A 26,692-nucleotide genomic window follows, 5' to 3' on the forward strand; every position below is an offset into this window, starting at 1 on the left:
AGTTTGAATACTAAATAACAAAATAAGCCTAACACTTGCAGAGCATTTGCAGTTTACATAAAGATTTCACTTACACATCATTTCATCTTCACATTTTTGTCCCCCTCCCGTTCTTCAATTATTACCTGCACAACAAAACTTCTCAAAAGACGTATCTTTATCCCTCACTTCCCATCTTTTCTTCAACCCATCTAATTAGACTGCTAATTAGAGATCAAATTTGATCTAATAAGAGATCATTCAGTGGAGAGCTGGGGACCTCCCCACTAAAACTGTACTTATCCAGGTCAACTGTGATTTCCACAGTCTGAAATACTATCCTTATCATATCCAACTTATAGATGGACTATTCCTTCTTTGAAATACTTTCTTCTTTTTGCTTCCATGACTCAGCACTCTACCGTTTTTTTCCCTATCTCAATGGTTCCTCCTCAGTCCCCTTTGCTGGATCCAAAGCCACTGTTCACCTATATATTTTGGAGTATGCCAACGCTTTAGCCCTTATCCCTCTCCCTTATCTCCCTAGGAGATCTCATCCAGCTCCACAGCTTTACAATTCAGCTCTGCCACACCTTCAGATTTTCTGTAGCTCTGACCTGTCTGATCTCCTGACTCACATATTCAAGTGCCTACTGGCTATTTCAACTTGGATGTCTAATAGGCACCTCAGGCTGAACACATTCAAAACAGAACATTTGTTTCGCTGCCCCTGTCAAAAAACCACCTGTTCTCCCCCCAGGTCTTCCCCTCTCAGTAAAATGTTACTGTTTACTCAAATGTCACAATCATTCACCCAGTTGCTCAAACCAAAAACCTAGAAGTTGTCTTTCAGTACTTTCCCTTGTGCCCATCCCCACTCCAAGAAAAAATCCTACGAACTGCCTCCAAAGTACATCTGGAATGAGACCACCACCACCCTAGTTCAAGCTGCTATCATTTCTTGCCTAAAGTACTGCGGTCAATTCTTCACTTCTACTCCCGAGTAGCTTCCTATCTCTCCCCAATATAATCCATTCTCCATTCAGCAACCAGAGTGATAGTTTTTATATTTATTTATTTTTTTATTGAGAGGGAGTCTCGCTCTGTCGCCCAGGCTGGAGTGCAGTGGCGCAATCTTGGCTCACTGCAACCTTTGCCTCCCGGGTTCAGGCCATTCTCCTGCCTCAGCCTCCCGAGTAGCTGGGATTACAGGTGCCTGCCACCATGCCCGGCTAATTTTTGTATTTTAGTAGAGTCGGGGTTTCACCAGGTTGGCCAGGCTGGTCTCGAACTCCTGACCTCAGGTGATTCATCTGCCGCGGCCTCCCAAACTGCTGAGATTACAGGTGTGAGCCACCGCGCCTGGCCCAGGGTGATATTTTTAAAACACTGGTAGAGGTATATACAGTACATAAACTTGGTATCTCTTCCAGTGGGACTCCTCCCTGAGGAAGCTTATACATCTCAGCCCTGATGAACGAACGAAGCCTTGGCCATATGACTTGCTTTGGCTCATGAAAAAAGAAAAAAGTGACATCACTTCCAAGCAGAAACTTTAAGAGGCAAGATGGTTCAGCATGTTCTTTTTTCACATGTGTGACAGAATTTGTATAATAAAGGTATCTGCCTCAGCATTGTTTGCAATACCAAAAGATCAAAAGCAACGAAAATATTGATTAATAACGGGCAGTAGGTTAAATAAATTATGGTGTAGTCATACTGTGCAACACTATGCAACTCCAAAAAATGAAAATACTTTAAAATATAAATGTATTTAGGGAATCCTAGCCAGAGCAATCAGCAAGAAAAAGAAACAAAAGGCATCCAAATAGGTAAAGAGAAAATCAAATTATCTCTGCTTACTGATGATATGATTCTATAGCTAGAAAACCATGAGGACTCCACCAAAAGGCTCCTAGACCCAATAAATTACTTTAATAAAATTTTAGGATTAAAAAAAAGTCAACACACAAAAATCAGTAGCATTTCCATACACCAATAACGTTCAAGCTGAGAGCCAAATCAAGAATGTGATCTCATGTACAACAGCCACACACACAGGTTGGGCGTGTTGGCTCACACCTGTAATCCCAGCACTTTGGGAGGCTGAGGAGGGTGGATCACTTGAGGCCAGGAGTTCGAGACCAGCCTGGCCAACATGGTGAAACCCCATCTCCACTAAAAATACAAAAATTAGCCTGGAGTGATGGTGTGCAACTGTAATCCCAGCTATTCAGGTGGCTGAGGCACAAGGATCACTTGAGCCCAGGAGGCGAAGATTGCAGTGAGCCAAGCTCACACCACTGCATTCCAGCCTGGGTGACGAGACTCTGTCAAAAAAAAAAAAAAAAAAAAAAAAAGCGCCAGCCGGGCATGGTGGCTCACATCTGTAATCCCAGTACTTTGGGAGGCCGAGGCGGGCAGATCACGAGGTCAGGAGATCGAGACCATCCTGGCTAACATGGTGAAACCCCGTCTCTACTAAAAATACAAAAAATTAGCTGGGTGTGGTGGCGGGTGCCTGTAGTCCCAGTTACTTGGGAGGCTGAGGCAGGAGAATGGCATGAACCCGGGAGGCAGAGCTTGCAGTAAGACGAGATCACCCCACTGCACTCCAGCCTGGGCAACAGAACGAGACTCTGTCTCATTAAAAAAAAAAGAGCCACACACACAAAACAATCCCTAGGAATACATCTCACCAAGGAGGTGAAAGATCTCTACAAGAACTATAAAACACTGCTGCTGAAAGAAATAATAAAAGACACAAACGAATAGAAAAACATTCCATGATCATGGATTGGAAGAGTCAATATCATTAGAATGTCCATACTGCCCAAAGCAATCTACAGATTCAGTGCTATTCCTATCAAATTACCAATGTAATTTTTCACAGAATCAGAAAAAAAACTATTCTAAAATGCATATAGAATGAAAAAAAGAGCCTGAATTGCCAAAGCAATCCTAAGCTAAAAGAACAAAGCCAGAGGCATTACATTACCTGACTTCAAACTAAACAAGGCTACAATAACCAAAACAGCATGGTAGTGGCATAAAAATAGACACATAGACCAATGGAACAGAATAAAGAACCCAAAAATAAAGCTGTACACCTATGAGTAATGGGGAAAGGACTCCCTGTTCAATAAATGATGCTGGGAAAACTGGTTAGCCATATGCAGAAGAATGAAACTGGACCCCTACCTCTTACCATATACAAAAATTAACTCAAGGTGGATGAAAGACTTAAATGTAAGACATCAAACTAAAAATTCTGGAACAAAACCTAGGAAATACTGTCTGGATATCAGCCTGAGTCCTCAAAAGCAATTACGACAAAAAAAAAAAAAAAAAAAAATTGACAACTGGCACCTAATTAAACTAAAGAGCTTCCAAAGCACAGCAAAAGAAACTATCAATGAAGTAAACAACCTACAGAATGGGAGAACATATTTGCAAACTATGCATCTGACAAAGGACTAATATCCAGAATCTATAAGGAACTTAAATAAATCAACGACAACAAAAAAACCTAATTAAAAAGTGGGCAAAGGCCAGATGCAGGGGCTCATGCCTGTAATCTCAACACTTTGGGAGGCCAAGGTAGGAGGCTTTACTTGAGCTCAGGAGTTCAAGGTCAGCCTGGGCAAAATAGGGAGGCCCATCTATATAAAATTTTTTTTAAATTAGCTAGGCGTGGTGGCATATGCCTGCAGCCCCAGCTACTTGGGAGGCTGAGGTAGGAGGATCACCTGGGCCAGAAGGTCAAGTCTGCAGTGAGCCAAGATCATGCAACTGCACTCCAGCCTGAACGACAGACCAAGACCTTGTCTCAAAAAAAAAAAAAAAAAGGCAAAAACATGAGCAGACATTTCTTAAAAAAAGACATACAAGTGGCAACAAACATGAAAAAATGCTTAATATCATTGATCATCAGAGAAATGTAAATTAAAACCACAATGAGATACCATCTCATACCAGTCAGAATGGCTACTATTAAAAAGCCAAAAGATAATAAATGTTGGCCAGTCTATGGAGAAAAGGTAATGCTTATATACTGTTGGTGAGAATGTAAATTAGTTCAGCCCCTGTGGAAAGCAGTGTGATTTCTCAAAGAACTAAAAATAGAACTATTATGTGACCCAGCAATCCCATTACTTGGTATATACCCAAAGGAAAATAAACCATTCTACCAAAAGGACACCTGCACTATGTTTATTACCACACTATTCACAGTAGCAAAGACATAGAAACAACCTAGGTACCCCGTGAATGGTGGATTGGATAAAGTAAATATGGTACATATACACCATGGGATACTATACAGCCATAAAAAATAATGAAATTGCTGGGGGCAGTGGCTCACGCCTGTAATCCCAGTACTTTGGGAGGCCGAAGTGGGCGGATCACTTGAGGTTGGGAGTTCGAGACCAGCCTGACCAACATGGAGAAACCCCATCTCTACTAAAAATACAAAATTAGCCGGGTGTGGTGGCGCATGCCCGTAATCCCATCTACTCGGGAGGGTGAGGCAGGAGAATAGCTTGAACCTGGAAGTCGGAGGTTGCGGTGAGCTGAGATCTTGCCATTGCACTCCAGCCTGGGCAGCAAGAGCAAAACTCAATCTCAAAAAAAAAAAAAAAATCATGTCTTTTGTAGCAATGTGAGTGTAGCTGGAGGCCATTCTCCTAAGCAAATTAGCACAGAAACAGAAAACCAAATATTGCATGTTCTCACTTTTAAGTGGGATCTAAACCCTGGATACACACGGACATAAAGATGAGAACAATAGACACTGGGGACTCCAAAAGGAGGGAAGGCTGGAGAGAGGAAGGTGGGTAATATGTTCACTATCTGGGTGATGGGATCACTAGAAGCCCAGGCCAGGTGTGGTGGCTGATGCCTGTAATCCCAACACTTGGGACACCAAGGCCCGAGGATCACTTGAGCCCAGGGGTTTGAGACCAGCCTGGGCAACATAGGGAGAACGTTTCTCTACAATAAATAAAATAAAAAATTAGCTGAGCATTAGGTATGCACCTGTGGTCCCAGCTATTGGAGAGGCTGAGGTGAGAGGGTCGCTTGATCCCAGGAGGTCAAGGCTGCAGTGAGCTGTGATTGCCCCACTGCAGTCCAGTCTGGGCAACAGAGGGAGACTCTGCCCCCGCCCACCTTGCCCACCCCCCACCGACAAGCCCAAATTGCAGCATTGCACAATATACCCTTGTGACAAACTTGCACATGTACCCCCGAATCTAAAAGTTAAATTTAAGCCAGGAGTGGTAGCTTATGCCTGTAACCCCAGCACTTTGGGAGGCCGAGGCAGGCAGACTGCTTGAGACCAGGAGTTCGAGACCAGCCTGGGCAACACAGCAAGACTCTGTTGCTTAAAAAGAAAAAAAAAAAGAAAGAAAGAAAAAGAAAATAAGGAAGTAAGAAAGAGAAAATAAGAATAATTGAAAATGAATTAGCTAAGTGTTCAACTTGAGAAGTCAGAAAAATGAACAAAACAGTGAGCCCAAAGGCTGTAGACAGTCAGAAATAGCAAAGGATAGAAATTAATGAAATGGAAAAGAAAAAGTAGATTCTTAAAAATCAATGTGGAAAAGACAAATAACACAAAAGAAAAATACGGGCAATACAAACATGAGACATTTTAAGGGCTGATAAACATAAAGCATGCTACGACTCACTAATAATTAGGAAAATACCAATTTAACAATAATTAAATACCACTTCATAACTTTTGATCTGCAAAAATTAATGTGTATTAAAACCAAATTCTAGTAAAAATGCAAAGAAAAGGGTGGGGTATAAAACTGGGGAAAACCTTGGGAGAGCAATTTAGTACCCAATAAGGTACATGCCCTTCAGTCTAACACTCTTCTAGGTTTATCCTGGGCCGGTGGTCTCCAAAGAAAGGTGTGCCTTGGCCAGGCACGGTGGCTCATGCCTGTAATCTCAGCACTTTGGGAGGCCAAGGTGGGCGGATCACTTGGGGTCAGGAGTTCAAGACCAGCCTGGCCAACAGGATGAAACCCCATCTCTACTTAAAAAATATAAAAATTAGCCAGGCATGGTGGTGTGTGCCTGTAATCCCAGTTACTTGGGACACTGAGGCAGCAGAATTGTTTGAACCAAGGAGGCAGAAGTGGCAGTGAGCTGAGATGGCCCCACTGCACTCCAGCCTGGGTGACAGAGCAAGACTCTCGGCCCCCCACCCCTCCCCCCCGGCCAAAAAAGAAAGGTGTGCCTCAGGTACAAGATGATTACAAAGGTCAGGCATGGGGACTCACACCTTTAATCTCAGCACTTTGGGAGGCTGAGGCAGGTGAATCGCTTCAGCCCAGGAGTTTGAGACCAGTCTGAGCAACATAGTGACACTTCATCTCTACTAAAAATTTAAAAAAAAATTAGCTGGGTGTGGTGGTGCATGCCTGTGGTCCTAGCTACTCAGGAGGCTGAGGTGGGAGGATCAGTTGAGCCCAGGAGGTGGAGGCTGCAATGAGGGATGATTATACCACTGCACTTCAGCCTGGATAAGAAAGTGAGACTCTGTCTCAAAAAAAAAAAAAAAAAAAAAAAAAAAGAGCTGGGTGCAGTGGCTTACGCCTGTAATCCCAGCACTTTGGGAGGTTGAGGTGGGCAGATCACCTGAGGTCAGCAGTTTGAGACCAGCCTGACCAACATGGCGAAACCCTGTCTCAACTGAAAATGCAAAAATTAGCCGGGCATGGTGGTGGGCGCCTGTCATCCCAACTACTCAGGAGGCTGAGGCAGGAGAATCGCTTGAATCCGGGAGGCGGAGGTTGCAGTGAGCCAAGATTGCACCACTGCACTCCAGCCTGGGTGACAGAGCAAGACTCCATCTAAAAAAAACAAAAAAAAATTGATCATAGAGGTGCTGAAAAAACACATTATAATTTAAGTGTATTATATTATCTAAAAGAAGAAAAACAAGTAAGCTTTATTAATATTTAGTAAGTGGATTGACACTGGGCGTCTGTTAGACATCTTGGGTTATGTAAGACAGGTGAGGTAACTGGGTAAGGGGTCAGGAGCTTCGTATTTGGAGGGGTTGTGTGTTTTCTTTCAGTGTCCTGCGCCATGTTTGCTTTTCAGTGTTCTACACGGTTTTTATTATTATCATTATTTTATTTATTTACTAATAGTTTTGCTGTGTTGCCCAGGCTGGTCTTGAACTCCTGGCCTCAATCGATCCTCCTGCCTTGGCCTCCCAAAGTGTTGGGATCACAGGTGAGAGCCACCACACCTAGTCTCTATACAGTTTACGTATGTCCAGATAAGTGGATTTACAGATTATGCTATCTAGATATAATTTTTCCTAACTCTCCAAAGTGGACAAGGGGCTTAACCAGATTCTTGTGAATGAGCAAGATTACAGTTACAAATAATCCTAGTGCTTCACATACAAATGAGTATTACAGGTACAAACTCTTATGGTTCGGTGAGAATCCAGTGTTGAGAAGGAGTCAGCTGGCCAAGGGGTGAAAAAAATCACCACTAATCAAGAGAAGCTCATGCCATAAAGAGCATATTTTGAAGACACATGTTTGGAAATGTTTTGATCTTTAATAACTTTGTTTCTAATAAAGGTATGTGAACCATCTTTAAAAATAAAACAAAACGGGCCGGGTGCGGCGGCTCATGCCTATAATCCCAGCACTTTGGGGAGCCGAGGTGGGTGGATCACGAGGTCAGGAGATCGAGACCATCCTGGCTAACACAGTGAAACCCAGTCTCTACTAAAACTACAAAAAAATTAGCCAGACATGGTGGCAGGCGCCTGTAGTCCCAGCTACTCGGAAAGCTGAGGCGGGAGAATCGCTTGAACTGGGAGGCAGAGGTTGCAGTGAGCCGAGATCGTGCCACTGCACTCCAGCCTGGGCGACAGAGCAAGACTCTGTCTCAGAAAACGAAACAAAACCAAAAAAACTGTAAGACTATAAAGCTATACTTTTATAAATACAGACTCAAAAGTTCTTAACAACATAGTAGAAAACCAAACACAGCAACATACAATAAGCATTATATGGGAGCACCCCCTCCTTGCCTGTAGGGGGATGGAGGATGGGTGGGCTCATCTCCCAAAAAAGTTTAAAAAAAAATTTAATAACCAAGTAGGATTTATCCCAATAATAGAAGGATGTTTTAATATGAAAATCAACTAATATACTATATCAATAGAATAACAGACAAAAGCCGTAGAGTCATCTCAGCAGATGCAAAAAAAAGCATTTGAAAAAAATCCTAATATTCTTTCATGATAAAAGACTGAAGCTAGGAATAGAAGGGAGCTTCCCTCTACCTGATAAAGGATGTTTATGAAAAGGACGTTTCCTGTCCTTTTATTTTTAACTCTGCCATGCTGTATGATTAAGAGTGTTTCTTGGCTGGGCGTGGTGGCTCACGCCTGTAATCCCAGCACTTTGGGAGGTGGAGGCAGGCAAATCACAAGGTCAGGAGTTCGAGACCAGCCTGGCCAACATGGTGAAACCCCATCTCTACTAAAAATACAAAAAAATTAGCCCGGTGTGGTGGCCTGCGCCTGTAGTCCCAGCTACTCATGAGGCTAAGGCAGGAGAATTGCTTGAACCCGGGAGGCGGAGGTTGCAGTGTGCCGAGATCGCGCCATTGCACTTCAGCTCTGGGCAACAGAGCAAGACTCCGTCTCAGGAAAAAAAAAAAAAAAAAAAAAAAGAGTGTCTCTTAAGCACAGCTAGGTTTTTGGTTTGTTTTTTTTTTAATCTCATAAAATCTCTGCTTTTTTTTTCTTTTATTGTGATACATAACATTTCCCATTTTAACCATTTTCAGGTATACAAATCAGTGGCATTTAGTACGTTCACATTGTGCAATGACCGCCAGAACTTGATCTCTGCTTCTCTGGCAATTTAGTTCATTTACGTTTATTATAGTTATTTACATATATATGATGGTTATTTATATATGTGTCTACATAATTAGTTTTTATCAAGATGGGGTCTTGCCCTGTTGCCCAGGATGGTCTCGAACTCCTGGGCTCGAGTAACCCTTCTGCCTGGGCCTCCTAAAGTGCTGGGATTACAGGCGTGAGCCACTGCGCCCAGCCTATTGTGGTTATCAATGTATTTATTCTTACCATTTTATGGTATCTTATACTTTCTGTTTATCCTCTTTATTTTAAATTTTGTAATAGTTTTATTGAGGTGTAAATGACATACAATAACTGCACTTGTTTAAAGTTTTTTTTTTTTTTTTTTTTTTGAGACAGAGTCTTGCACTGTCACCCAGGCTGGAGTGCAGTGGCACAATCTCGGCTCACTGCAAGCTCCACCTCCCAGGTTCACACCATTCTCCTGCCTCAGCCTCCTGAGTAGCTGGGACTACAGCCACCCGCCACCATGCCTGGCTAATTTTTTGTACTTTTAGTAGAGACAGGGTTTCACCATGTTAGCCAGGATGGTCTCGATCTCCTGACCTCGTGATCCACCCGCCTCGGCCTTCCACTAAGTGCTGGGATTACAGGCATGAGCCACCGCACCCGGCCTTAAAGTTAAATTTAATAAGTTGTGACATATGTTTACACCCATAGAACTCACCACAATCAAAACATAATATCCTAAAAATTTCACACCTAAACATTTCCACCTTCCCCTTTGTAATACTTCTCCCTGCCTCAGTTTCCTCACCCTATCCCTCACACTAATTTGCTTTCTGTCACTAGGTAAGTTAGCATTTTCTAGAATTTTATGTAAATGGAATCAACGGTGTATAATTTGGAGGGGGTAGTTTCTTTCATCATAATTATTTTGAAATTCATTCTGTCTTCTAAAGATTGGGCATCTCTAATTCCAAAGTCTGAAACTTCTGGAGCACCATAAGTGGACAATTCCACATCTGACCTCATGTGACAGGTTGCAGTCAAAACTTTGTTTCATGCACAAAATTATTTAAAATACTATGTAAAATTGCCATCAGGCTGTTTGTATAAGGTGTAGATGAAACACACAAATTTCATAGTTAGACTTGGAGCCCTTCCCAAGATACCTCATTATATATATGCAATTATTTGAAATTTGAAACACTTCTGGTTCTAAGCATTTCAGATAAGGGATATTCAGCCTGTATTTTATTTTTCTTTTATTTGTGTGTTTTTTGTTTTTGTTTTTGAGAAGGAGTCTCACTGTGTTGCCCTGGCTGGAATGCAGTGGTGCAATCCTGGCCCACTGCAACCTCTGCCTCCTGGGTTCAAGTGATTCTCAGGCCTCAGCCTCCTGGGTAGCTGGGACTACACGTGAGCACCACCATGCCCAGCTAATTTTTATATTTTTAGTAGAGATGAGGTTTCAGCATGTTGGCCAGGCTGGTCTTGAACTCCTGACCTTAGATGATTCGCTCGCCTCAGCCTCCCAGAGTACTGGGATTACAGGCATGAGCCACCACACCTAGCCTACATGTATTTTCTCATCCTCTTTTTTTTCCCCCCTGTTTCTAGTTATATATATTTTCTTATTATTCATTTTGTTTTTCTCTGCTGGTTTGGGAGTTAGACATGCTATGCTTTTAGAGGTTATCCTTGAATTTTTTTTTTTTTTTTTTTTTGAGACACTAGCCTGTTGCCGAGGCTAGAGTGCAGTGGCGCGATCTCGGCTCACTGCAAGCTATGCCTCCCGGGTTCACGCCATTCTCCTGCCTCAGCCTCCTGAGTAGCTGGGACTACAGGCACCTGCCACCATGCCCAGCTAAATTTTTTTGTATTTTTAGTAGAGACGGGGTTTCACTGTGTTAGCCAGGATGGTCTCGATCTCCTGACCTCGTGATCTGCCCACCTCAGCCTCCCAAAGTGCTGGAATTACAGGCGTGAACCACCGCACCCAGCCAAATTTTTTTTTGTTAACCTGTAAACTAACTTGTATACCTAATCAGAAAAATCTAAAATTAGTTGAATCAATGTTCTGAGGAAAACCCTTGAGAAAATAAAGTTAGAATTTCAAGTGTCAGAATCTTTTTGACATTGAGAGTTTGTGGCTTTGTAGTGTAGAAGAATAATTCACAGACACTATTTCACTTGTATAACAAGGGAGACAGATTTTCAGATTAATTTCCAACCAAGCAAAAGCAGGATTTATATAGGAGAAAGAGGAACAAGGAGAGAGGGCAAAACCACAGAACAGTGGATTCTGTTTGCCCGTTTTTCTGTGTAAACTCTGATATTAACTCTCCTTGAGTATGCCACCCAGGGTTGGTGGATGCTCTAGAAAACACGATAGGCCCTCTGCCAGTAAGGGTTTTCAGCAACTCCAGATTCAGCCAGTCTAAATATACCCTTTCCGTCATCAGCATTTCTCAGCCTTCATCTTTTGGTCAAAACAAGCTTGTAAAGGAGTGGGTTTATTCTCATGAACTTCAGCCTCTTTGATGTGGGATAAGGCCATCTGTTGTCTTATGGTGATCTGAAGGTATTAGGGGGGAGTTCATCTATACCTGATGTCATGATTGACCTGTGAACTCTTTTTCTTTTTTTCTTTTTTTTTAGATGGAGTCTTGCTCTGTTGCCCAGGCTGGAGTGCAGTGGTGCAATCTCAGCTCACTGCAACCTCCACCTCCCTGGTTCAAGCAGTTCTCCTCAGCCTCCCAAGTAGCTGGGATTACAGGCACGTGCCACCATGCCTGGCTAATTTTTTGTATTTTTAGTAGAGACAGGGTTTCGCCACGTTAGCCAGGATGGTCTCGATCTCCTTATCTCGTGATTGCCTGCCTCGGCTTCCCAAAGTGCTGGGATTACAAGCGTGAGCCACTGCGCCCAGCGACCTGTGAACTCTTACAGAGCTGCTGTCTACTTCTAAGAGTTACCTGATTCTGGAGGCGTTTTTTTGTTTTTGTTTTTGTTTTTTAAGTGAACCCCAGGATCTCTAGTGAGACTGAATGTCCGAGTTAGGATCCTAAGCAAGGGTATACATCTAGGGCTTTCCATCAGTAGTTGTGGTTGGGAAGGCATGGGAAAATGGTGTGGTCCTCTGCAGTGTAGTTAGGCCTGACTTCCGTTGGTGTCTCTCAATAATGAGTTTTTAGTCTCTTAACTATGTATTAAGTAGAGGTAATACTCGTTTAGAAATGTTGCTTTTATCTGTTGATTATATAGCTGAGGATATAAACATTTGTTATCTGATAATTTCTACCAAGATATGAATATACCAGAGTATAATCTGTCATAGGAGAGGTCAAGCCAAGTCTTAGGTCTTTCAGTTAGAATTTCATACAATAGTACATTTCCCTTTTGAGGTGTGTATCATACTATCTTTAGTGCTAGAAGTAATACTTTAGCCAAGGAAGTTTAAGTTCTTTTGAAGCATTCATTTTTAAAAATAGCTTTAGTTCTTCTGATCTCAGAGCTATACAGATGGTTTGGACCAAGAGGTTTTAGTTTAATGAACATGCTTTGCATATTTGCAAAGGATTTTACCTATAAAGTGAGTCATCATTAGAGTCTTGCAGTGGTACGGGGGAAAGATCCATAAGCTTTTGTTGTTGTTGTTGTTGTTTTTAATAGAGATGGGCTTTTTACCTTGTCACCCAGACTGGTCTCAAACTCCTGGGCTCAAGCAATATGCCCACCTCGGCCTCCCAAAGTGCTGGGGTTACAGGCTTGAGCCACCATGCTTGGCCAGTCCATACACTTCTGTTGAGAGTTATGGCATTGGTCTTCTGGCAAGGGAAGACTTAATTTAACTGGTAAACTTATAGACTATTCCAAAAACATATTCAAACATTTTAAGCAGTGAAAATGAAATTTATTTATAAATGTTCAAATGGTAGATTATGGTAATTACATATGAGTTTTCAAAAATGTTGAGTCTTTCTGGAAAGATTTATTCTTCAGTATCTGTGCAAAGTTTGAAGTAATTTGTCTTTGCCATTTGGTTTGTATTTTGTTACATAAATACATACTCAAGTCTGGAGATGGTTTCAGGCAACATCCAGTAGCCTAAGACCATTTCAAGGTAGCTGGTGATCTTTTTCTGTTTTGTGGGGACCTTTTTTGTAATGAACATTTTTTTAAAATTCAGAATTTAGATTAATCGGTTGTCAAGAGAGGAGAGAAAGGGATAAAACAGTTTAGGAATAGTAAAAAAGAAAAAAATGTTTTTATATATTTGGGGGAACTGATTCATTGATTAGTTGGTCAGTCTGGAGAAAGCAGCTGGTATCAAAGAAAATAAGTTGTTTGTGGATTCTTTGGAAAACTGTAGATGTTAGCTTTGTAGCAAAATGACAGGTTGGTTTTTTTTTGTTTTGTTTTATTTTGTTTTGTTTTTTTGGAGACTGAGTCTTGCTCTGTCACCCCGGCTTAAGTGCAGTGGCATGATTGTGGCTCACTGCAGCCTTCTCTGCCTCCCAAGTTTGAGTGATTCTCGTGCCTCAGCCTCCTAAGTAGCTGGGACTACAGGCGTGCACCACCATGCCTGGCTAATTTTTGTACTTTTAGTAGAGATGGGGTTCCACCATGTTGCCTAGGCTGGTCTTGGATTCCTGACATCAAGTGATCTACCATGCCTAGCTGACAGGTTGTTTCTATTAATATGTCTACAGTGGCCTGGTTAGTACTCTGTCTTATTAGAGATGGCTATGGTTATGGTTCACTGTGCCCTCTAGGTCATTGTTGTAGAGCATAACTTGGACCCAGGAGCTGCTGGAGGAAAAGCGGAAGTTGATGGGAGGAAGAAGCCTTAGAGGTGGGGAGGGGCTGATCTGTCATCTTCTCCCATGTCTGTCGGCAGGGCACCCACCACAGATGAGGACAAGAAGGCAGCCGAGAAGAAACGGGAGGACAAAGCTAAGAAGCAGCACGACAGGAAATCCAAGCGCCTGGCTGAGGAGGAGGAGGACAATGAAGGCGGGGAGTGGGAAAGGGTCCGGGGCGGAGTGCCGTTGGTTAAGGTGAGGGTTTCAGAGGTAAAATGAATTGGGGAACAGTTTGGGAGGACATAAAGGTCCCCTTGTGGGGAAAAGGCAAGGACAGTTTCCCGCTGGCATGCACATGACGGGATATGTACTGATACAGGAGAAGCAAAAAATGTTTGCCAAGGGAACTGAGATCACCCATGCTGTTGTTATCTAGAAACTGAATGAGATCCTACAGGCATGAGGCCAGAAGGGAACTGATCGGTAAGATTCGTGGGCCTGGGCAGTGGGATTGCAGGGTGGCAGAGGGTGGAGGTTGGGGGAAGGGATTGTTGGAAGGGTCTGTGTGTGGCTGTAGTAGAGGGAATTGTATGCTTGGGGCATCCCCGTCCATTATCTGCTGTTTACTCTTCTTGTGACTTAAAACCAATCACTTAATGTTTTGGGTCTGTTTTCCCATCTATACAATGAGATAATGTTCTCCTCTTTTTTTTTTTTTTGTTTGAGATGGAGTCTCCTTGTTGCCCAGGCTGGAGTGCACTGGCACGATCTCGGCTCACTGCAACCTTTTTGCCTTCTGGGTTCAACCGATTCTCCTGCCTCAGCCTCCTGAGTAGCTGGGATTACAGGAACCCGCCACCATCCCTGGCTGATTTTGTACTTTTAGTAGAGATGGGGTTTCACCATGTCTCGAACTCCTGACTTCAAGTGATCCGCCTGCCTCAGCCTCCCAAAGTGCTGGGATTACAGGCATGAGCTACCACACATGGCTTTTTTTTTTTAAGATTAAAAAAGTAAGAGTGTTTACCTTCTTTAGTTATTAGGTAACAGAGGATGGTGGTAGGTGTGAAGCATTTCACAGCATTCCAGGATGGTTGGGATTATTGTTGCTTCTGTTTGGAATTTATAAAGGAGAAGCAGGGATATGGGTGATGAGGAGGGCGTGTTATCTGAAGAGGGCATGCTGGGAGAGACTTTGTGATTTGTCTCCAAAGCCTGACCCAGCTCTCTGGCCCTCTAATGCTGCCCAGATTGAGCTGCTGCAACTGCTGGTTCAGATTGCAGCAGAAAACAACCTGGGAGAGGGCGTCATTGTCAAGATCAAGTTCAATATCATCGCCTCTCTCTATGACTACAACCCCAACCTGGCAACCTACATGAAGGTGAGAGCAGTGAAGAGGCTCATCTCAGGGCATCGCTGGTGGGTTGGGGGAAGAAGGTACCTAGCATCTTAAGACTCAGGGGCTATGGAGGCAGTCTTGGTGGTGGAAGGCCCCATGATTCCTGCTGAAGGGGGAGGCATCCGCTTACTCTACCTTCACACCTCTGACTCTGATGTGGCCTGAAATCTTGGCAGCCAGAGATGTGGGGGAAGTGCCTGGACTGCATCAATGAGCTGATGGATATCCTGTTTGCAAATCCCAACATTTTTGTTGGAGAGAATATTCTGGAAGAGAGTGAGAACCTGCACAACGCTGACCAGGTAAAGGGAGGAGTTGGCAGGATAACTGGAGGTGTGTATTTTATGCTTTGGGAAGGCTCAGTGGGACCCGAGGGTTGAGGTTTGAGACTGAGATCTGGGCTAATTTGTTGACTCCTCCTTCGCCTTCCTTTTCAGCCACTGCGTGTCCGTGGCTGCATCCTAACTCTGGTGGAATGAATGGATGAAGAATTTACCAAAATAATGCAAAATACTGACCCTCACTCCCAAGGTGAGCCTGAGCAAGCGTGGGCTTTGCTGAGAGGAAAATTGTGGGGAATATTACTAGGTTTAGAGCTTTGTGAGGATTATACTAAGTCAGAGTGCTTGAAAAGCCAGCCTTTCAACTTACCTAGCGTTCACACGGAAGGGCCTGATGAGATGCTGGCTCCCAGTCCCATCGTTTCTGATTCCATAGGTCTGAGTGGGGCCTGAGAACCTGCACCTCTAGCCTGCTCCCAGGTTGCTGGTCTCAGGGCTATACTTTGAGAACCTTTGGGGTAAGGCATCTATTCACTTCTCTTGTTTAGCTTGGATGAGAGGCATTGGGGTGTGAAAGTGCAGCATAGTTTACTCAGTAAAAGTGTGAATGTGCCCATCAAGTCAAGGGTATAGTGATTAACAAGGCAGCCAAAAGCTTACCTTTTGTGCTGGATGGAGAAAGGCAGTTTGAAAAATAATAGTAGTAAGATATGGCCGGGCGTGGTGGCTCACGTCTGTAATTCCAGCTCTTTGGGAGGCCGAAGCAGGCGGATCCCGAGGTCAGGAGATCGAGACCATCCTGGCTAACACGGTGAAACCCCATCTCTACTAAAAATACACACACACACACACAAAAAAAATTAGGCGTGGTGCTGGGCACCTATAGTCCCAGCTACTTGGGAGGCTGAGGCAGGAGAATGGCATGAACCCAGGAGGCGGAACTTGCAGTGAGCCGAGATCACACCCCTGCACTCCAGCCTGGGCGACAGAGCAAGACTCCATCTCAAAAAAAAAAAAAAAAAGTATGATATTAAGATAATTCTGGGCCAGGTGCAGTGGCTCACGCCTGTAATCCTAGCACTTTGGGAGGCCGAGGTGGGTGAATCACCTGAGGTCAGGAGTTTGAGACCAGCCTGGCCAACGTGGCAAAACCCTGGCTCTACTCAAATACAAAAATTAACCAGGCATGGTGGCAGGTGCCTGTAAATCCCAGCTATGTGGGAGGCTGAGGCAGGAGAATCCCTTGAGCCCAGCGGGCCAGAGGTTGCAATGAGCTGAGATCACACCACTGCACTCCAGCCTGGGCGAAAGAGTGAAACTCCATCTCAAAAAATAATAATAATAATTCTAGATGATATAAAGTTCAGAGTTAAACTAGGGCCCTGTGGTAAGAAGTGGCTGGAGGGGTGGCTGCTGTAGCTAACAGCTGGAGAAAGCACCCTTAAGTAGGGACCACCTGAGGTGAGATCCAATGAGGAGGAGTTAGGGGAAGAATCAGCTGAAGACAGCGCCTGACAGGAGGAGCAGAGAGCGAGCTTGATGTTCCAGGAGTAAAAAGGCCAGTGGGACTCCAGCACAGGAAGCCAGAGGGAGAATCGTGGGAGACCAGGCAAGGGCCAGGCCTGGCAGACCCTTATTGGCAGAGGTTGGCAGTTGGGATTTTTTTCCTAAGCTGTGGGACTGGAAGGTTCTGGGTCCTGGGAGTGGGAGATGGCCTTTCTGGGGCACACTGACTAGACTTTTCTGACGGGTGCAGAAGAGGGACGGGTTGATTGGAATGAGTGGGAACAGATGGGAAAGCCTGGCTGCCCAGCTGAGACAAGGGTGGGTGCTCTCCCTGCCAGAGTACATGGAGCACTTGAAGGATGAGGCCCAGGTGTGTGCCATCATCGAGCGTGTGCAGCGCTACCTGGAGGAGAAGGGCACTACCGAGGAGGTCTGCCGCATCTACCTGCTGCGCATCCTGCACACCTACTACAAGTTTGATTACAAGGCCCAACAGCGGCAGCTGACCCCGCCTGAGGGCTCCTCAAAGGTGAGCACGTGGCAGTCATGGCAGAGGGGAATGGGTGTGTCCACCTGTCCTCCACTTCTGTCAGGACTTGACAGCAAATCTGTTACTCTCTAGACTTCCGCAGGTGGCGCAGGGAGGGAAACTGAGGTATTAGAATGAGACTGGATAGAGTCTCATCTTTAGTTGCTAGAGCCTGTGCCTTTTAAAGCTGGATCTCCTTTGCAAATAACCTCCCTTCCTCCCCAGTCTGAGCAAGACCAGGCAGAAAATGAGGGCGAGGACTCGGCTGTGTTGATGGAGAGACTGTGCAAGTACATCCACGCCAAGGACCGCACAGACCGGATCCGCACATGCGCCATCCTCTGCCACATCTACCACCATGCTCTGCATTCCCGCTGGTACCAGGCCCGCGACCTCATGCTCATGAGCCACTTGCAAGACAACTTTCAGCATGCAGACCCGCCAGTGCAGGTAGGATGGGGAGGCCTTGGAGGTGAAGGAGTTGCCAGGCCCCTGGCCTCTTGGCAAACTGGCTTAACCAGAACAGCCACCTGTCTGGCCGGTGCAAATTTAAGTAGACACTTGGTCTTTCCCAGTTGCCAGCATCCTGCAGTCCTCCTGCATGTAAACACATAATTTCGTGTCAAAAAAAAAAAATTATCCAGGCTTGGTAGTGCTTGAGCCCAAGAGGCAGAGGTTCCAGTGAGCCGAGGTTGTGCCACTGCCCTCCAGCCTGGGTAATGGAGCAAGACTGTTAAAAAAAAAAAAAAGCTGTGTCTGGAAGTGTAGATCATGTAAAAGTATATTTGAGGCAACTAGGAAATGTTTATGTGTAGAGCACCTGGTGAACCTGTCTGGGGGTAATGCTGGTTTTTAAACAGCCCTCCTGTTTGTGTTTTTATTCTATGGTATGAACATATCACTGTGTCTGTTTTCCTCTTGGCGGACACCCAGTTTATTTCCAGTTTTTGGCTCTAATGTATGAAGCTGCTGTGAACATTCTTGTAAGAAACTCAAAAGTGGTTATACCATTTTACACTCCTGCTAGTGTTTGGGAGTTCCTTGTCAACTTTTGGTGGTGTTGGTCTTTTTTTGAGAGGGAGTCTCGCTCTGTCGCCAAGGCTGGAGTGCAGTGGTGCAATCTTGGCTCACTGCAACTGCCACCTCCCAGGATCAAGCAATTCTACCTCAGCCTCCCGTGTAGCTGGGATTACAGGTGCCCGCCACCACTTCCGACTAATTTTTGTAATTTAGTAGAGATAGGGTTTCACCATGTTGGCCAGGCTGGTCTCAAACTCCTGACCTCAAGTGATCTGCCTGCCTCAGCCTCCCAAAGTGCTGAGATTACAGGAGTGAGCCATCATGCCGGTGGTGGTATTGGTCTTTTAAACTTTTTTTTGTTTTTGTTTTTTGAGGCAGGGTCTTGCACTGTCACCTAGACTGAGTGTAGTGGCATGATCATGGCCCGCAGTAGCCTCAAATTCCCAGGTTCAAGTGATCCTCCCACCTCAGCCTCCATAGTAGCTGGGACTACAGGCATGTGCCACCATAGCTGGGACTACAGGCATGTGCCACCATGCCTGGCTAATTTTTTATTTTTTGTAGAGACAGGGTCTCACTATGTTGCTCAGGCTGGTCTCAAAGATCTTTTAGGGGTGTGTGTGTGTGTGTGTGTGTGTGTGTGTGTGTGTGTCTCTTTTAGGGGGTGTGTGTGTATCTTTTAGGGGTTGTGTGTGTGTGTATCTTTTAGGGTGTGTGTGTGTGTGTATCTTTTAGGGTGTGTGTGTGTGTGTATATCTTTTAGGGTGTGTGTGTGTGTGTGTGTGTATCTTTTAGGGTGTGTGTGTGTGTGTGTGTGTGTGTGTGTGTGTGTGTGTTTTGAGACAGAGTCTCGCTCTGTTGCCCAGGCTGGAGTGCAGTGGTGCAATCTTGGCTCACTACAACCTCCATCTCCCAGGTTCAAGCCATTCTCCTCCCTCACCATCCCATGTAGCTGGGATTATAGGCACGTGCCACCACACCAGGCTAATTTTTGTATATTTAATAGAGACAAGATTTCACTATGTTGGCCAGGCTGGTCTTGAACCTCAGGTGACCCACCCACCTCAGCCTCCCAAAGTGCTGGGATTACAGGCGTGAGCCACCGCAACCGGCCACTCAAAGGTCTTTTAAATTTTAATTGGTTGTCTAATGGTATCTCATTGTGGTGTTAGTTTGCATTTCCCTGGTGACTATTGATATTGGCTACTTTTTTACTTTTTTATGTTTATTGGCCATTTATCTTTCATGAAATAATAAATATCTAGTCAGTTCTTGCCCATTTAAAACAATTGGATTGTTCACTTTATTGAGTTGTAGGAGTGCCTTATCTATCCTGGATAGCTAGTCCTGTGTCAGAATTTTTTTTTTTTTTTTTTTTTTTGGAGACGGAGTCTCGCTCTGTTGGCAGGCTGGAGTGCAGTGGTGCGATCTTGATGACTCACTACAACCTCTGCTTCCTAGGTTCAGGCAATTCTCCTGCCTCAGCCTCCCGAGTAGCTGGGACTACAGGCGCCCACCACCATGCCCAGCTAATTTTTTTTATTTTTTAGTATCCGTGTTGGCCAGGATGGTCTCGATCTCTTGACCTCATGATCCGCCCGCCTCACCCTCCCAAAGTGCAGGGATTACAGGCATGAGCCACTGCACCCGGCCCAGTTTTTTCTTTTATAGTAATTATTTTCTGTATCCTGTCTCAAAAACCTTTGCCTAACTGAAATTCGTGAAGACTTTTTACATTTCTCTCTTTTTTTTTTTTTTGTAAGTTGCTATGGGTGTTAGCTTTTACATTTAGTCTTATAGTTGGTCTAGGTTTGATTTTTGCATCTGGTGAGGTTGGGATCAGGGTTTCTTTTTCCTCCATATGGATACCTAGTTGTTCTAGCATCATTTGTAGAAAAGACTTCCTTTCCCCTATTGTATTGCTTTGGTGTCTTTGTGGAAAACAATATGAAAAACCACATTACCTATAAGAGTAGGTGTTTTTCAGGTCATTCCCTCTGTCCCATTCATTTACCTTTTTGTCTGTCCTTATGCAAGTCCCATACTATCTTCATTGCTGTGCAACATAGCAAAACCCTGTCTCTACAAAAAATACAGAAACTAGTCAGGCATAGTGGTGCACGCCTGTAGTCCCACCTACTCAGGAGGCTGAGGTAGGAGGATTGCTTGAGCTCAGGAGGTCGAGGCTGCAGGAGCCACGATCATGCCACTGCACTCTAGCCTGGGCAACAGAGCAAGACTGTCTCAAAAAGAAAAGAAATACCCAGTTACTTCTCCTTCATTCTATTCATATAATGAATAACTATGAGTTCATTATTGTGTGTTTTTTGTTTTTTGAAAAAGGGTGTCACTCTGTCACCCAAGCTGGAGTGCAGTGGCACGATCTTGGCTCACTGCAATCTCTGCCTCCCAGCCTCAAGCAATTCTCCTGCCTCAGCCTCTCGAGTAGCTGGGATTACAGGTGCACATCACCACTACCCGGCTAACTTTTGTATTTTTAGTAGAGACGGGGTTTCACCATGTTGGGCAGGCTGCTCTTGAACTCCTGACCCCACGATCCACCCACCTCGGCCTCCCAAAGTGCTGGGATTACAGGCATGAGCCACCATGCCCAGCCGAGTTCATTACATTTTTATACCAACCTTTTATTCCTGAAGTATATCCAGTTTGGTCCTGTATATTGTCTCTTTTATATTATATATTGCTGGATTCTGTCGCTAACATTTTTAAGGCTTTTTGCATGTAAGCTTATGACTGGTATTGATCTCCACATTTTTGTTGTTATGACTACACTTAGCCTTTTCCCCCAAGATTTGTACCACTTACCGTCTCCCCTGTCTTAATTAGTGCCAAGTCCCTCTTCCCAGTTGCTTAGACCAGAAACCTTGGAGTCATTCTTGATTCGAACTTTTCCCTCATATACTGTATCTGATTCCCCAGCCATTCCTGTTCACAGTCCATGATGAGAACACTTCTGTCACTTCAGCTTGTACCCTCTGCTCTCAGCCACCATCATCTGCCTTTGTGTCACTTCAGTCCCTTTGTTCTGTTCATAATACAGATTAACCCTGTTCAGTTATGTCAGATCATATTACCTGTTTGCTCAAAACCTTCCCATGGTTTCTTGTCTTAAAACTCATAACAAGGCCAGGCACGGTGGCTCACACTTGTAATCCCAGCACTTCGGGAGGCCGAGGCGGGTGGATCACGAGGTCAAGAGATCGAGACCATCCTGGCTAACACGGTGAAACCCTGTCTCTACTAAAAATACAAAAAATTAGCCGGGCGTGGTGGCGGGTGCCTGTAGTCCCAGCTACTCGGAGAGGCTGAGGCAGGAGAATGGCGTGATCCCGGGAGGCAGAGCTTGCAATGAGCCAAGATCACGCCGCTGCACTCCAGCCTGGGTGACAGAGTGAGACTCCATCTCCAAAAAAAAAAAAAAAAAAAAAACTCATAAATGGCTGGTGCTCGCCCATCCCCCAGCTTGTGGTGGCATCTTTTCCCAGCCCTAGCTGTGTCGCGCCCCTTGTTTCTTGAATATGCCTGGCCCGGGTCTTCCACAGGATCACTGCGTTTATTTTTCCTTTTTATAGGATATTCTTTCCCCAGATGCCTGCATGACTTGCTCTCTCTTTAGGTCTTTATTCAAACATTCTTTCCCAATGAGGCCTTCTGTAGTTATATGAACATTTGAGCCTCCACCACTGCGCAGACTGCCTTCCTGGCTCCGTCCTCTGCTTTATTTTTCTTCTCAGCATGAGTCACCATCCTCGTAGTGCAGCTCTCTTGCCCACCACACCCCACCCCTAGACATAAGCTCCCTGCAGACTGGGGACTTGTCTATTTTGCTCTCCCTCCCCAGCCTAGTGCTCAGCACATAGTAGGCACTTGAAGTAGATTTGTTTAGTTTTGTTTTTGTTTTTTATCTTTAGCGATGGGGTATCTCCATGTTGCTCAGGCCCATCTTGAACCCCTGGGCTCAAGTGATCCTCCCACCTTAGCCTCCCAAAGTGCTGGGATTACAGGTGTGAGCCACTGCACCCGGCTTAGTTATGGAATAAATGAAGACTTGTCTTGCAGCTGTCATCTCTGAGTGCATTATGACCCTTTGCCCCCAGATCCTTTACAACCGCACCATGGTGCAGCTGGGCATCTGTGCCTTCCGCCAAGGCCTGACCAAGGACGCACACAACGCCCTGCTGGACATCCAGTCGAGTGGCCGAGCCAAGGAGCTTCTGGGCCAGGGCCTGCTGCTGCGCAGCCTGCAGGAGCGCAACCAGGAGCAGGAGAAGGTGGAGCGGCGCCGTCAGGTCCCCTTCCACCTGCACATCAACCTGGAGCTGCTGGAGTGTGTCTACCTGGTGTCTGCCATGCTCCTGGAGATCCCCTACATGGCAGCCCATGAGAGCGATGCCCGCCGACGCATGATCAGCAAGCAGTTCCACCACCAGCTGCGCGTGGGCGAGCGACAGCCCCTGCTGGGTGAGTGTGGAGCTCCAGGGTTCAGCAGGCTGCCTCGCTCCCTGATTACACATAAGGATTAAGAGAAGTGAAGGGAGTAACTCTCCCACCACTCGACTCCATCTGATTTAATGACACCTCCTCTGCCTGGCACTGTGCTAAGTGTTTTACAAATAATTATTTAATCTGCATTAGTAATAACCCTATGCCGGTAGGTACTAGTAATACCCTTTTTCCCAGTGGAGAAACTGAGGCACAGAGAAGTTAAGTGACTTGCCCGAGTTTAATGCAGCTCATGTGTACCTCTGATCTTTCTTTCCCTTTTCTTCCCTTCATGTACATTATATTCCAGCCAAACCAGCTATCATAGAGCCTTATCGTTCAAGAGGCTAACGTTGATTCCTTTGGCCCCTTTTGAAAGACAGATCCTGCAGGGTTGCAGTGAGTGGTGACTCACTGGAAAGGAATTGAGCTGCGCCCTTTCTGTGACATTGGCCCACAGGAGGGCTTGACGAGTGAGCTGAGCCCAGTGTCCACAGCCACATCCCCCTACAGATTTGTCCTCTCCTGGTCATGTATATGTTTGGGCTAAAGGGCAAGTTCCCTTAGGCACATTTTGTTTGGCTTATGTAGTGAGATTTACTTTGTGGGGAAATTTCCCATGAAAATCGGAATTTTCATGTCTTAGAATATTGGCAATCTGTCGCTCCTGGCCCTGCCTTCCTGCAGAGCTAGCCTTGGCTGGAGCTGAAGTAGCAGCGATGGGAAAGGGCTGTCTGCTTCTCCACAGTCCCTGCCTCTCAATTTCTCCCTACAGTGGTTCCAAAAGCCAGTTTCCATCAGCCCTGCACTGTTGTTCGGCCTATAGAGAAATATTCTTTGAGCTCCTAAACTTGCCTTTTTCTTTCTTTTTTTTTTCTTTTTTCTTTTTTTGAGACGGAGCCTCACTGTTGCCCAGACTGGAGTGCAGTGGCACAGTCTCAGCTCACTGCAACCTCCACCTCCTGGGTTCAAGTGATTCTGCTGCCTCAGCCTCTCGAGTAGCTGAGACTACAGGCCCCCGCCACCATGTCCAGCTAATTTTTTGTATTTTTAGTAGAGATGGGGTTTCTTCATGTTGGCCAGGCTGGTCTCGAATTCCTGACCTCAGGTGGCCCGCCCACCTCGGCTTCCCAAAGTGCTGGGATTACAGGTGTGAGCCACCGCGCCCAGACCAACCTTGCCTTTTGCAAGTGTTAATATGGTTAAAATGGAGGTTCATCCAGGAGGGCTGTGTGCCTCTCCTTACACTCTTACACTTAGCCCCACTCCTATGGTTCCATTTGGACCTGATCCCCGTTCGCATTGAGCTTGCCGTTCTTGCTGTGGAGTCTGCGTGTTTGTGTTTCACTGTCTGCCACCCATTTCTAGCCGTAGAACTTTTGCACTTTGTCTACCCTGAATTCCAGTTACTATGGCGTACCATGTCTTACCTTCCTGGCTTGTCTTAGGATTGTATTTGGGGGCCTGAGTTCATAATTAATATATAAACTTGTGATTTTAGAGATAATTTTGACCGGGGCTAAGTTTTTTAAGGAAAAGAAGTGAGCTGCTTGGAAGAATAATAAGCTGGCAACAGTGTAATTGATGCATGGGAATGGCACCATTCATGAAGGTGATGTGAGTGAGGAAGGGTTGGTAAATTCCATTCCAGTTGAGCTGGAAGAGGTGGTTTTGTTTTGTTTTGTTTTGTTTTTTGAGACAGAGTCTCGCTCTGTAGCCCAGGCTGGAGTGCAGTGGCAAGATCTCAGCTCACTGCAAATTCTGCCTCCTGGGTTCAAGCAATTTTCCTGCCTCAGCCTCCCGAGTAGTTGGGATTACAGGCGTGTGCCACTATGCCTGGCTAATTTTTGTATTTTTAGTAGAGACGAGGTTTTGCCATGCTGGCCAGGCTGGTCTCCAACTCCTGACCTCAGATGATCCGCCTCCCAAAGTGCTGGGATTATTACAGGTGTGAGCCACCACGCCTGGCTGGAAGAGGTGTTTTTAGGTCAAGGAAGCTTACGAGAATCTGATGAAAGCCATGGGCCTTTTTCCTAGGAAGAATGTACATGAGGACATGTGCACAATTTGTCAACATTTTTGAGGGTTTCGGCAGTCCCCTGAAGTGCATCTATAGACTGATTGAGTTCAAACATTTGTGCAGATGGAGTGGCTTGGGCGACTACGTGGCTGTTTGGTGGAGAGGCGGGGAGAGTCTCTAGTATGGTTTGCTCCTCCAGCCTCTGTTCCTCCTTAAAGAGTGCTAATGGAACTTGTCCCAAGTTCCCTAGGCCCTGCCTCATTCCCACCGTTTCAGGTCCCCCTGAGTCCATGCAGGAACATGTGGTCACTGCCTCCAAGGCCATGAAGATGGGTGACTGGAAGGCCTGTCACAGTTTTATCATCAATGAGAAGATGAATGGGAAAGTGTGGGACCTTTTCCCCGAGGCTGACAAAGTCCGCACCATGCTGGTTAGGTGAGCAGACAGAGAGGCCATGATGGGTCGGGGAAGAAGAGACTGGTTGGTCCCCTTCCCTGAGGCCCTGTTGTGTCTTCTGTCCCCTCTTCCCACAGGAAGATCCAGGAAGAGTCACTGAGGACCTACCTCTTCACCTACAGCAGTGTCTATGACTCCATTAGGTAGGCGGGGCCCTGGGGACACAGAAGGGCCCCAGCCTTGTGGGCAAGTGTCCTGACTGCCCCTGCCCTCTGCCTTCTTTCTTCCCAGCATGGAGACACTGTCAGACATGTTTGAGCTGGATCTGCCCACTGTGCACTCCATCATCAGCAAAATGATCATTAATGAGGAGCTGATGGTAGGGGCCGGGGTGGGAAGCGGGCAGGTGGAGCCATGGAGGGATTGGAGCGGAGGGGCCTGATCTGTGTCGTGTCCCCTCCTCTGCCTTGGCGCCTGTCAGGCCTCCCTGGACCAGCCAACACAGACAGTGGTGATGCACTGCACTGAGCCCACTGCCCAGCAGAACCTGGCTCTGCAGCTGGCCGAGAAGCTGGGCAGCCTGGTGGAGAACAACGAACGGGTGTTTGACCACAAGCAGGGCACCTACGGGGGCTACTTCCGAGGTGAGTACTTCGGCTCCTCTCCTTGCCCAGCTCCTGGTGCCCTCACCGCCTCTCACCTGGCATTCCCTGCCCTTCCTTCCCATCTCTCTCCTACAGACCAGAAGGACGGCTACCACAAAAACGAGGGCTACATGCGCCGCGGTGGCTACTGCCAGCAGCAGTCTCAGACAGCCTACTGAGCTCTCCACTCTGTTTCCCGCCTAGGCCATCCAACCTTGAAGTCCTAAACCACACCTCAGTCACTAAAGGTCTGTTTAAAGTTGTTCTGGTTGATTGCTTGTTGCCACAAAGGTGTGTTGAGCCCATTCATTTGCTGATTATATTTCTGAGCTGCTACCACATGACAGACACAAGGCTCAGATGAAGAGGTGAATTGAACACGTTCCTGACCTCAAAGAGCCTGCTGCTTTTTGACATTTAACAGAAAATTATAGTAACATAAGTTATAATGGGTGTTTTAAAAGGCCAGTCGCAGTGGCTCATGCCTGTAATCCCAGCACTTTAGGAGGCCCAGGTGGGCAGATCACAAGGTTGGGAGTTTCAGACCAGCCTGGCCAACATAGTGAAACCCCCTCTCTACTAAAAATACAAAAATTAGCCGGGCATGGAGGCACATGCCTGTAGTCCCAGCCGCTTGGGAGGCTGAGGCAGGAGAATCGCTTGAACCCATGAGGTGGAGGTTGCAGTGAGCCAAGATCACACCACTGCTCTCCAGCCTGGGCAACAAAGC

The 26,692-nt window shown here is 45.8% G+C and overlaps 1 pseudogene; it reads left to right on the top strand.

The window, feature by feature from the left end:
• The first annotated feature begins 14,705 nt into the window (after positions 1-14,705).
• On the top strand, positions 14,706-26,224 carry LOC117976467 (eukaryotic translation initiation factor 3 subunit C-like; annotated as a pseudogene).
• Positions 26,225-26,692: the final 468 nt, after the last annotated feature.

Source organism: Pan paniscus, chromosome 19 (assembly GCF_029289425.2).
Source record: "Pan paniscus chromosome 19, NHGRI_mPanPan1-v2.0_pri, whole genome shotgun sequence".
Classification (NCBI taxonomy): Eukaryota; Metazoa; Chordata; class Mammalia; order Primates; family Hominidae; genus Pan; species Pan paniscus.